The sequence below is a fragment of the Rhea americana genome, unplaced genomic scaffold (genome assembly GCF_003343005.1).
Source record: "Rhea americana isolate MKP2758 unplaced genomic scaffold, rheAme1 scaffold_572, whole genome shotgun sequence".
NCBI classification, from domain to species: Eukaryota; Metazoa; Chordata; class Aves; order Rheiformes; family Rheidae; genus Rhea; species Rhea americana.
The window spans coordinates 23,339-35,408 of NW_028186726.1; the positions used below are offsets into that span (position 1 = coordinate 23,339).

The 12,070-nt window shown below is 43.3% G+C and overlaps 1 protein-coding gene across 2 annotated transcripts in view; it reads right to left on the minus strand.

The window, feature by feature from the left end:
- The window catches only part of CTCF (CCCTC-binding factor), a 26,035-nt gene extending 15,361 nt beyond the window's left edge, over positions 1 to 10,674 (minus strand). Inside the window, exon 1 of one of the 2 annotated variants that reach the window (XM_085319173.1) lies at positions 10,617 to 10,674. The gene's annotated coding sequence lies outside the window, so the exon portion shown is untranslated. Of the gene's footprint in view, positions 1 to 8,858; positions 9,192 to 10,616 lie in introns of those variants that run through there. The other variant, XM_085319174.1, reaches the window with a different exon arrangement.
- Positions 10,675 to 12,070: the final 1,396 nt, after the last annotated feature.

Below are 12,070 nucleotides of genomic sequence, written 5' to 3' on the forward strand. Positions count from 1 at the left end.
GGCTGCATACAACTCCTAAACAATCTTACCTAATTTCAAAGTTGGCCCTGCCTTGAACTCGAGGCTGAAACTGAAGTACCACAAGAGGTCTCTCGCAACACAAATTATTATAAGATCTCCGGCATGAGACTTCACAAAATTAAGGATATACTTCAAACATATAATTATTTAAACAAATAAAGGTCTGTTGTTCTAACTACTACACTCTCAAGGTAGACAAATTTCTTTGTCTCAACACTTACTCCCAAGCAAGTTCAGAGGACCTGGAACACTTCTGCAGGATCTCAAACACTGATCAGTTCTTTACTGTGTTGTTAATGTACATATGGACAGTCACCCTTGGCAATTTACGTAGTGCCTTGTACTTTCAGAAAGATGAATGTAAGCCTTCTGGTATTTAACCTAAGAGAGCAGTACTACAAGACCAGAGGCTTAGTATGTCACTGCTTATAAGATACAAAACCATGCGTGATATGAGGTCAAAGAAAGACTGCCCAAAGATCAACACCAGACAAAACACTCCCATACGAACTAAAGATAGAAGTGGCAGAAGCAATATCGACCAGTGACCTCACTTTGTTTAGATATGGAGAAAACCACCAAAAACTACAATAATTCCAAGTTGACATAAAGAAAAATTTGTTTAAAGAACCAAATACTAAGGTGTGCTCTTTTCTTCAAAACCATATTAAGAACTGACATCTTGAAAGCCAGCAGGCAGCTGAAAATACTACTTGTACATTGGCAAAAGGTAGCTTTTTTTGAAGGGTCATCTTAGATTAGAACGAGTGGTAACACATCATGCCAATCAACAACTTCACTGGATCAAGTACCTCTAACCAAGGAGAACTACACAAATACCACCACATGACAACATCTTTTAATCCAGTGGAGTTTGAGAAGAAAATACGTTCTGTGATGATTTGTTTGCATAAGCCACTCAGAGTAGACGTGGCCAAAAGCATTATAAGTGTCATCTCAGGCATGTCAGCCACCTTAATATTTGATAGTCTGTTCCATCATACTGTCACTGAAGCTGCCAAATTCCTTTTCTCATAGGTTAAGACACTGACAAAGCAGGCAGAGAAAAAACTGCTTCAGGAGGACAAACAATTATTTAAATACACACAATAGACCAGAGAMTAAACTATGCTGGGCTCATACACGCTCTAATAGCTCAAAGAGCTAACAGAGCAGAAAGGAGTCAATTTTAGCTATTCTTGAGCAGGAAGGAGAGGAGAACATTAATGTGGAAGGTAGAGAAGGATCAAATAATCAAGGAGTGTCTTTTGAATATTCAGTATTACTACAGGAAGCTGTAAGTCTCTCTTCAGAGACCACTAATTGTAGTAAGTTGGCAGGAACGTTGGACAACACTAACTTTTCATCCTTCAAAAAAGGATGTTTTAATGATCTGATAAACTTTGACTCAAACTACAGCCTTCAAAAAACTGATCCTTTTCCAACCTGTTATCTGAAAACTCCTTGAGTACCTATAACAGGTTCCTGTGTAATAATTAGGGAAGGTAGATCTAAAGTTTGTATTCATATTTGCACCTCCACAAAGAGGTGCAAAAAAAAGTTAAAAGCTACTGTTTCAAAGTGTAGAATTATCACACTTAAGTACATAATGCAAAAGAGCAAATATTTTAATACAGTAATATTTACTGTTCTCATTTTTAAATCCCTGGATGTTAGAGGTGGCTACAAGGAGTCAGCTTTGCAAACTGAACACAACAAGATAGGGAAACTAGACATGAAGGTTAAGTTATTTTCCCCAAATCACTAAAGGTCCACAGCAATACAAAGCACTTATAGAGAACAGGCCAAGGCCCTTTTTATTGGACCGCAACATCATCCAAAAAAACAAAGATCTTTCTTTCAAGAAAAAAAAATACAAACTGAAGAAATGGAAGAATTTAATTCATTTGAAGATTGACACAGTCAAATTCATTGCTTTATTTCAGATAAGATAACACACATACAAATACTCAAAACACTGACTAGCATTTGTAGTATAACTACCTTCTCAGAGTCTCTACATCACCCAAAATTATTTGGGGCACAGCTCCACAAAAGATTCAACTACATACTCAGAGCTGCTATATTTCCACTCCTCACTTGCATTATATGGGGGGATGGGGTTAGGGGGACAGGGAAGGGGGAGGTGGAGCAGACAGCAAAGTGAGGACCCTGACCCAGCTCTTGGCATGGCTATGTAAGTGTCAGTGCCAGCAGTGGAAGGAGATGGGGTTACAACAGTCCCAAAGTCAGTCAACCTAATTTACCATGGAAACCAGGACTTTCACTTCCCTAAATGCATGACTATTATTCCTGATTCAGCAAGTGCCRTAAGTTCATTCCTATAACCTTCATCAATAGGTTGCAAAATTCCTTCTCCAACAAGAAGGTAAAAAAAAAAATTATGTTTTTGGATTAGCCGCCCATCCAGTCCAAATAGACCGTCTCCAACAGTAGAAGTAGGAAATGCTGTGTGGGGAGGGCAATCAGGACTGTAAGTTCTACAGTCTACTGCCCTCATCCCAGCATCCACAGTAATGGGATATTAGACAGGATATCTCTACCTATTCCCTTTAGTCTCTCTGGGCCTYCAAGTCTCCACAATCTCTTGCAGAAAGTGGTTTGCCATTAATTGTGATAGAGAACTCTGTTTCTTCCTCCCACAAGCTACAGGTTCACCACATAATTCACTGCATCTATCTAAAAAGTTGGCCTGGTATAAGTGCTAGCAACTACAGTGTAAAATAGTAGTCACGCTGGACACAAACTAAGTTTCTCCAAAGAACACAAGCGGAGGCAACAGAGCCATCCTATTTGCCCTCTTCAAACAGTCAGGAGAAACTAGAATTGCCRAACTTAAAGACACTTGTGTTGAAAAAATTCAATTTGAAAGAGCATTTGGGTTACACAGAAGTTCTCTACAGCTTAGGCTTTCCYATTCCCATCTTTTTGACATATGCAGTTCTTGGAAAGTACTTTTAGGTTTCAGCAATCTCCACCTAGAGCTGCTTAGTCCTCTGTCAGGCTGCTAGTCTCGCTGTAAAATTCTGGAAAATTCAGAAGTGTCAAAAACCTAGTCAGACCTTGAGGCACAGTGTATTATCACAACCTGGTGTTATTAAGTGTTGTTTATTCCACAGATACTCTCCCTAGTTTCACTCTTCATTAATTTAATATTTTACCAAATATGCACTTTAATACAAAGAGTCATGATACATAAAAGACTTTACAAAGCTACATTTTCTGAAGCACATTCAATTAAAAACAAAAAGGAAAAAAACCCACACTTTGTATTGTTGAAAATGCTCAGGCTAAGTAAAGCAATCTGGAAAGAACCCCTGCAACAATACAGCCTTGAGATTGACTGGCTGTGCAGCAGCTCTGCTGAGAAGGCCACAGGGTTACTGGGAGACAGCAAGCTGAATGTGAGCCTCATGTTCACAAGATCAGACTGGCTTGATCACGTTCTAGATTTCCAATGAAAAGTCCTAAACCTATCTCTGCTCAAAAAGATGGGAGGTGCTAGAAGGACATGAGCTCCTCCACATTTTTTTTTCTTTCCTTTTCTTTTCAGCATGATCATCCTCCATTTGACCACCTTGTCTGATCTCTTGGGAGCGACAGCTCTCAAAATGACAGCAAAGCATACCAAGTATACAAAGCATAAGTAGTCAGTCCAGCACCTTCCAACTGCCTGAAGCAATTTTCTGAAGTGTTGGCACACTCTTGATTCAAAAGATATTAAGAAATAGAAAAATCTACCACTGCTCATCATATCATGTTCCATTGGTTAATTATCTTCACTGTTGAAAAACTGAGGTCTTCATTTGAAGTTGTCTAGCTACAAATTCTTGTTATGTCTGTCACCAAAATTAAAACCTCTTTAATATCCAGTTTTATCTTGCCAAAGAGATATCCAAGGACGCTCACCAATTCATCCCTCAATTTTGCTGCTAAATTGCATAGCAAACTCCTAAAATTTCACTGCATGACATTATCTCTAGCTCTTTGATCATTTTAGAGGTTAGGCAGTCTTGCTGCTGGCATTTCTCTCTTCCCCCACCCTTTTGAGCGCTGACACCAGAACTTGCATAATATTTTGGTAATGACTTCATCCCATACCACAGAAGTAAGAACACTATTTMTACTCATTCCATTAATGAGTCTGAGAATCACATTAGCTTCTTTGTCACAGTATCACCTTGGAAACCCAAGTTTAAACCGTTTATCCACTCTGACTCCATAATATTCTTCAGTCACTGCTTCCTAGGGTACCATTTGCCATGATTTACTTTCAAGTGAATTTCCTTGTCCCCAGATGTACAGATTGACATTTGGCAGCCTTAACACACATGAGTGGATCTAGTTCACCTCACAATCATGACAGCTGTCTTATTTCCCATTCCATGAATCACAATTTTATCATCTAGAAGGTTTAAATCAGAGATTTTGCACTATAATGAAAACACATTATGACAAGTACCAGTTTCTGCTTAACATCCTYGAAACTATTCAGTCCTGTACTTCCATGCACTATTCATGAACCAATCAACTGGATGGCATTTGCTGATTTTGTGCACTAATTTTTATTTCTGTAAAGGTATCTCACTTTATAACTTGAGTTTGATAAAGTCTTCAATATAAAGGTTACAAGATCTAGTTTCCTTAAAGCCGTGTGGAGTAGGATTAACTAGGTACTTTTATCTTCTTGTTAACTAAATCCTGTACTAARTCTAACAAGAGAGCTGGTATCAACCTCAACTACATATACATGTAGTAACATCATATAGCACTAGTCAGATACCCAAGGTAGCTCAAGTGTCTTTCTCTGCACAGCACTACATCACTGACTGTTCACCCATCTCTAATACCGATACAACACTTCTCCCATTTCCTGGGATTTCCTTAGTATTCCAAATAGTGTTCATATTAAATACATGCTACTACTTTCTACACACTGGAACATGCCTAGCTATGGTAAGAAGTAAAAAAAGAAACATACCAACCCACTAGCAAATGCAAACATATCTACTCCCTCCCAACAAAAATGAAGTACTTTTTAGAGAAACAGGAATTTCAGAGGCTTTCAGTGCTAAAGTCTAATTCTAAATACCTGCAGAGGGAATATAATATAATATCTAATTACAGTGAACAATAGTCTTTACATGATTAGAAAAAAAGCTACTTTCCCCTTCTCTATTTTATGGATGGTTACTTTACCTGCTGATGTTTGAGAAATATACAAGATCCTTATGATGATTCATATTAATACAGACAAAGGTATATTTCATGCTCCAAAACCATGTGTTTTGGGTTCAGTTTTGTTGACAAGTTCAATGAGGTCAACACAAATTTTTAGACTCCAGGGAAAAAGAAAATAAGATTTTCAGTATAAACAGAATTTAGTTCACACAGTCTCCCTAACCTGCCTCTACATTAGAACAGTTCTAGAAACTTCATAGGTTTGATTTTATGGAAGACAAATAAGATTATGTTGTAAGGAGCAAATGCAGATAGCTGAATGACAGAACAATAGGTGTCTGGGCATAGTACCTGCACTACAGGTTGCAAAGAAAACACCACAGTTACCAGTAAGGCAGCCTTTGACTGCATTACCCAGTCAGCATATCCTACCTGATCATTGCACCTCTTGTGCTTTTAAGCACGTCTGGCCTCTTAATATCAATGACATATAATATACAGTATACTGAAATCCTCAGTTGTTCGACAGTGAGAATTTGGACAGCTGAAACTGAAGGGATCATAAAAACAGAACTTAACCTAAGAAGTACAATTGTAAAGACCTATGAACCACAACTTTTTAATCACATGTTCACCTGTACAGAAAGAACAGTTCTTCAGAAATCTGTTCTATCACAGGTCTCGCTGTGACACATTTACTGCACTATTTTGAGAACAGCCACTTTGTTATTTCTGTGTTGTCATCAGTTAAGGACCATACTGGAAAAACATTCCAAAACGTGATTGTTTCCAAGTTTATAATAAATAAATTGAAGGAAACATCAACTTTGCTTTCTGCTAGGCACTGAAACCGAGTTGTTCAGTGTACAATTACTTAAAGGTTAACACAACCTGAAAAACAAAAATCCTTACACCAGTTTGTGAGTCTTCTACTCTTCTTTTGGAGTTTGTTTTGTTAAGTCAAAAATACCAGGATCAATCAGCTAAGCATCTATTTAATTTTCCACATTAAGTATGTGGCTAGAATACATCTGCTGTATTTAATTTCTGATGAATAATGGATTAAGACAGAGAAGTGGGAGAAGCAGCAGAACTATTTCAAATGAAATTCAAACAACCCTCAGTACAAAAAAGAGCAACATTTTGAGTTACAGTCAAAGTACAGGAAAAGGTTTCCCTCTATTTTTCATCAAAAAGTCTAGAAAACATAAGGCAACATTCTGAAACAACTTTATGAATGGTAAATATGATTTAAAAAAAAAGGGGATCTGTGTGTTTCTCCAGGATCATGTAGTACTGTGGTACAGGAGAGTGAAATTCCATTGAACCAGTTCAACAAAGACTGAACTGGGTATCTGAACTAGAGCCAAATGGATGATCAGAGCTTTAAAGTCAAGCAAACAAGTCAGTGTAGTTCAGTAAGTTAATACAAACAAAATAACCACTAAGTCAAACCTTTAGGTTTTTAGCTCCACTATGCAAGCTGGAGACCAGCAGCAATTCAGGCAGCATATGAGATCCTGTGTGCAGATAGCACTGGTGGCTGTTCTTTATTAGATATATTTCTAAAGCACATATAATCATAGGAAGAAGAAAGCGTTATGATCTAAAGCTCAACTACTCCCTCAAACATTCTCTCTCTGATGGAAAAGAGGTAGTAGAAGCAGGAGTTACCAGGAAAAGGAGTTTTAACGTGAAGTTTCTGCAAATACAATCAATGGGTATGAGAAAACCCCTGAAACCAACAGTGAGGTAGTGCCAAAGTCAGAATTTTTACTTCCGCAGCTTTGACTTCTTTACCATCTGCAAATTTGATTTCTAAGATGCCTTAAATGCTGGAGACGTCATCTTACACGACATCCTGCATCTTTCCTACAGCCAATCCCCAGTTGTAGCAAGCTATAAAACACACACTTGTGTTCTCAATTGCCAGCAGGCTCCTGGTTACACCAAATGTCACATCTAAGGCCATGGAAGAATTTCCCCATTGGCACATGGATGGGAACTGTGACATCAGGTAAGGAATTTGTTTTTCTTTCCTCTACAGAAGGGGACAAGGCTCACTTTGTGATACCTGCTTGTGACATGCTATGTCCCTGCAACAACAACTTTAGTCTTGGTTCTTCTCTCCCCAAACAATTTTTTTTAAGCTATAGCTTTTACCTTGATTATAAGTTGCTCAAAAGCATTTCCAAGCCTCAAGTAGTTATAAGACTGGCTTACAGAATGGATGCTATATAGACCCTTTAGGCTAAAGCATCTGTGTGCCTGCCTGCAAGACTGGAGCCAGAAAAGGTTCTCTCTAGAACCAGAAGGGATCTATGGACACACTTATGAGCTAGGCTGCTAGGAATCAGAAAAAGCACAAGACACTCAAAACCCTACATAAACAACAAAACCAAAAACCATTATATAATTCTGTGTAGGTCTTGCCCTTTTTGCTCTACCCTCTATGCCCCAGTGTTGTGAACATCAGTAGCTTTTTCTAGATAGGGTGTGCCAGCATGGATGGTCTAAAAGGCATCAGTCCAACTTTACAGCATCATACGTTCAGAGGAGATCAACATAGTTAGGACAACGATGGCAAGCAGTAGCAGATCACCTACATTAGGGTTCCTGACACACATCTGTGCCTCGCCAGATTTTCTTCACAAGATAAACCTTCAGAAATGTCAAAAGATGCTACATATAGAATGTGCATGGATTAAAACACAGAACAGCCTGCAGTTTGAAATACCACTACATCTTTCTGGAAAGTAAGCCTGTACAAGCAATACACACACTTACAAAATTCTCTGAAATAGCTAGGGTACAGAACACTGTTTAGACAGAGCAGGAAGTACTACTAAAAGATCAGAGCTCAAGAACACTTACTATTATAGGTGATGAAAGACCTGCCTAAGCATGAATCTTAAGGGCAAGGAATACTCTGGCTCTTSTCAGAGAGCAAATAAGCTTAATGTTCAACCAGACTTCAAAAAAATCTTATTATATCCAAGAACTCTTGCTTCTCTAAACTGCTAAAGGGAAGAGAAGAAAGCAAAGTTAAGTTCTGGAACAGACTCTATACAGAAGAAATTCCATAGCACCTAGATTTTTAGGCAAATGCAGAACAAATACAAAAACAGTGTGTCAGCTTCTGGCATTTCCAAGAAAGTTATAACGGTACCCTCAGGCAGACATCAAGCTGCAGCCACAAAAACTGGTAACCATACACATAACCCAACCATCATTCTGATTCAAGATACGCCTGCTAATACTAAAAGCAGTTCTTGAAGTAGTCCTTTCCCTCAATAACACTGTAATCATGAGTTGCCAATAAACCTGCATTGCAACGACAACTCTCCAAGCTCTTTCTGAAATACTGCAGCCAGTTTTGTCCAATTCTATTGTACAGTCACTTGAGGGTGTGAGGAACTCACATTTTGAGGAACAGTGTCYGAGTAAAAGGCACAGAAACATCCCACAAAGTTCTGCAAGTGTTAATGAAACCGTTCTGTGCATCCTAACAACCTTTCTCAGGTACRTTTTAAGTACAGACTATGCAGAAATTTGAAACAGAACAGAAAATTGAATTAGTTCCATATACCCAGAAAATAAAAAGGCAAAGCAAAAATAAAAAAATCCAGAATCACCTTTAGAAAAAGCACTGTTTTGCCCTTATGCTCAAATCACTCCTTTCTTCATTCCTAATGGTATCTTCTGTACTTAAGTAAAAGGTTAGGGACATTTTAAATAAGAACCTCAGCTTAAATACAATTTGGAGCTATTTCTGACAGTCAAAGTACTTCTGTGAGTTGAACAGGCTCTGCACAAGCAGAATAAATYGCAGAATTTGAGAAAATGTTTACAGTTCCTACACTGAAACAAAAAACACACATGTATTGGAAGTGGTAGACACAGTATTTCAGGTATTTTTAGTAACATCTCTGAAGTTCATTACTAGAATATAATAACCATGGCATGAGGTGAAGCACAGCCATGCATGAAAAAGACTGGTTTTTTGTTTTGGTTTTTTTTTTTTTTTTTTTTTTAAAAAAAGGAAGTCAATCAGGAAAGCCAGCTGGTTTTCACCAGCAAGCAAGTCCTAAGAAAGGATTACATTGACTAGAAAAGGATGCATACAACATGGCAAAACCCCCTATCAAAGCAATTTAACAGAGCCAAGAATAAATCAGATACTGTAYTAATATATTTACCGAAAACATTAAAAATTGATGTAAAGAACAAAAAGCATATGGTGTCTAAGCAAAACACGTGTGATATACTCCTTTGCATCACAAAAAGAATTAGGTTGCGTGCCAGCTCCCCACCCCCAAACAACCTCGTGTTAAGATATGCAATAAAAACGTATTTAGCAACGTGCGCTAAGATCTTCATCTCCACAAAAGCAGTCTCTTAAAAAGGCACGAAAGCAAAAGCCAAGCTGTGGAGGGGAAACGGCTTGGAAATGTATCTTTGCAGGCCTGCAGCTCGGCCAAGTTTAAGCAAGCAACAAAACTTAACGCGAGGCCGGCGGCAGCCCAGGTGGGATGAAACCCCGCGGGCGCCCCGGGCCCCGAGCGCCACGCGGGGACGGGGACGGCGGCCCTGTGGCAGGGCACTCGCTCGCCTGGAGCGACGGGAGGGCGGCGGCGGGGCAGCGCGGCGAGAGCGGGCGCCCCCCAGCCGCACCCGCGTCCCGGTGCTGCATGGCGCTGCTCAGCCTGCCTTGCAGAGGGAGCTCGAGTCCCGCTCTGCGCCTCGCAGCGCCTCTCACTCCGCAGCACACGCCAGCGCAGCAAGGCGGCGGCCRGCAGGAGCGGGACACGCAGCCGCCGCCACCGCGTCCGCCCTGCGGCCAGGCGCCGGCTGGACACCAAGCGAGGCCAGGGGCACCGGGCAGAGCGCGCCGGGCCGAGCCCCGCAGAGGTTCGCGTGGGGAAGGCGGGAGGGGAAGCAGCCGCGCTCGGGCGGGTGGGGAGCGGGCCAGGCCCGGCGGGGCGGGGAAGGCGGGGGAGGGGAAAGGAAGAGAAGGGAAGGGAAGAGAAGGGAAGGGAAAGGAAGGAAGGTGCCGGTGGTTCGCGCGGCGGGGAGGGGGCGGTAATTAGCCCCAGCGGTTCGGCGGAGGAGACAAAGGAAAGAAAATGGAGTCGCGGCCGGTGGTTCGGCGGCGGCCTGCCCGGGCGGGGGCGGCGGCGGGAAGGGAGGCCCAGGCAGGCCGCAGCCCAGCGCCGCGCTGTGGGGAATGGCGGCGGTAGCAGGCAGGCGCCGGCCGCGCTGGGGACGATAGAGGGAGACAAAGCCCCCTGCTTCCCCGGCGGCGGCCGCTGCGGGGCCCCAGCCGAACCGGAGCCCCATCGTGACACCTAGAGGCCGGAGAAAGCGACTGCAAACCCCCCGCCACCGCTTACCTGCGCCCGCACCCCGCCGAGCTCGCTCGGGCCGCCGGGCCCCGCCGCCGCCCCGCGCCGCCCCGGGCCCCGCGGAGCTGCCGCACCCCGCACGCCCTGCCGCGGCCACCGCTAGCGCCCAGCACCAGCTCGCGGTTTAATCGCTCCACAGTCGCTTCGGACACAAAATGGCGGCGAGCGGGCGGAGTGCGCCTGCGCGAGCGCGGCTGCCGCGGCCGCCGGCCGGAGCGGGGAGGGGTGGGAGGGGGAGGCGGGCCGGCCGCGCGGGGAAGCGGCCGCGCAGGGCAGGCTGGGAGGGCGGATAGGAGGGAAGAAGAGGGCGCGAATCGCGCGCCAACTTCAAACGTGAGCCGCGGCCGCGGCGTCACCCGGCCGCGCGCGAGCACGCACAGACGCCTTGGGCGGGCGTACGTGCGTGCGTGCGTCACGCGCCGCTGAGGGCGGGCTGTCGGCTGCGGCGGCCGTGGTGGGAGGCAGCGGTCGACCCGGGCTCGCCGTGTCCGTTTTGCTCGGGGTGTCCACCTGTGGAGCTCGGCTGGCTGTTCCGCACTGACGGACAGCTGGGCAGGGTGGGTGGCGTGGCCTCGCTGTGTGGAGCTGCGCGTGGCCCTGCCCAGGACGAACTTGGCAGGTGCCGGGAGCCCTGTGAAGACTGGAGGCTGTCGCCCACTTCCCCTTTGCTGCCTGCAACCTGGTGGCCCTCGTGACCTGTATGCTGAGCACCTGAGATATGCAGGGGCTTGGGCATGCCACCGTTACTTGCAACCCCAAAACCTTAACCATGCCCACCTCTGCACACCTGCTTTAACCTATACTGAAATTTGCAGGTCTGTTAGAGCAGGAAATGTGCTAGAGTTCCTGAGATTACCAAGTGATTGGAAAAGGAGCACTTAAGGTAGATAAGCTGTAGCAAAAGGTTAGACTGAAATTACTGCATTGGTCCACGCTGTGGAAGACTTGACAAGCTGAAAGACCAAAGCTTTTCATATACTCGGAGAGGATTCAATACTGTCCCAAATTAGGGTGTCATTAGGAAAGTTAAAGGACACCTTCTTAAACAGCAAGTTATGGGAGTTAGGTGGTATTTCTCTGGTGGTTATAAAAGAGCTCAGACTTGCCAAACTAGCAGTTGAGTGGAGTATAACTTATTGCTCAAATTAGCTTAAATACTGAAGGACCTGAAGATGGCAAATACACAGTTCCCAATAGGGAACTTCTAAAAAATTTATTGATAAGTTTGATCCCTGCCCATCAAAGCTTAGACAAAACTATCTGTCTACAATTTGCCTTGCCCTGCCTTTCTGAAACAGCCACACCTTTAGTAGTGAGATGTATGAATTTATACTACATAACATACACGGGTGTGGTGTACTGTTCCTTGCTGAAAGTGGCCTGTGGGTTGTGCATTGGGATGGTTCTTAATTTTTACATCTTAGGTGGTTCTGAAGTGTAAT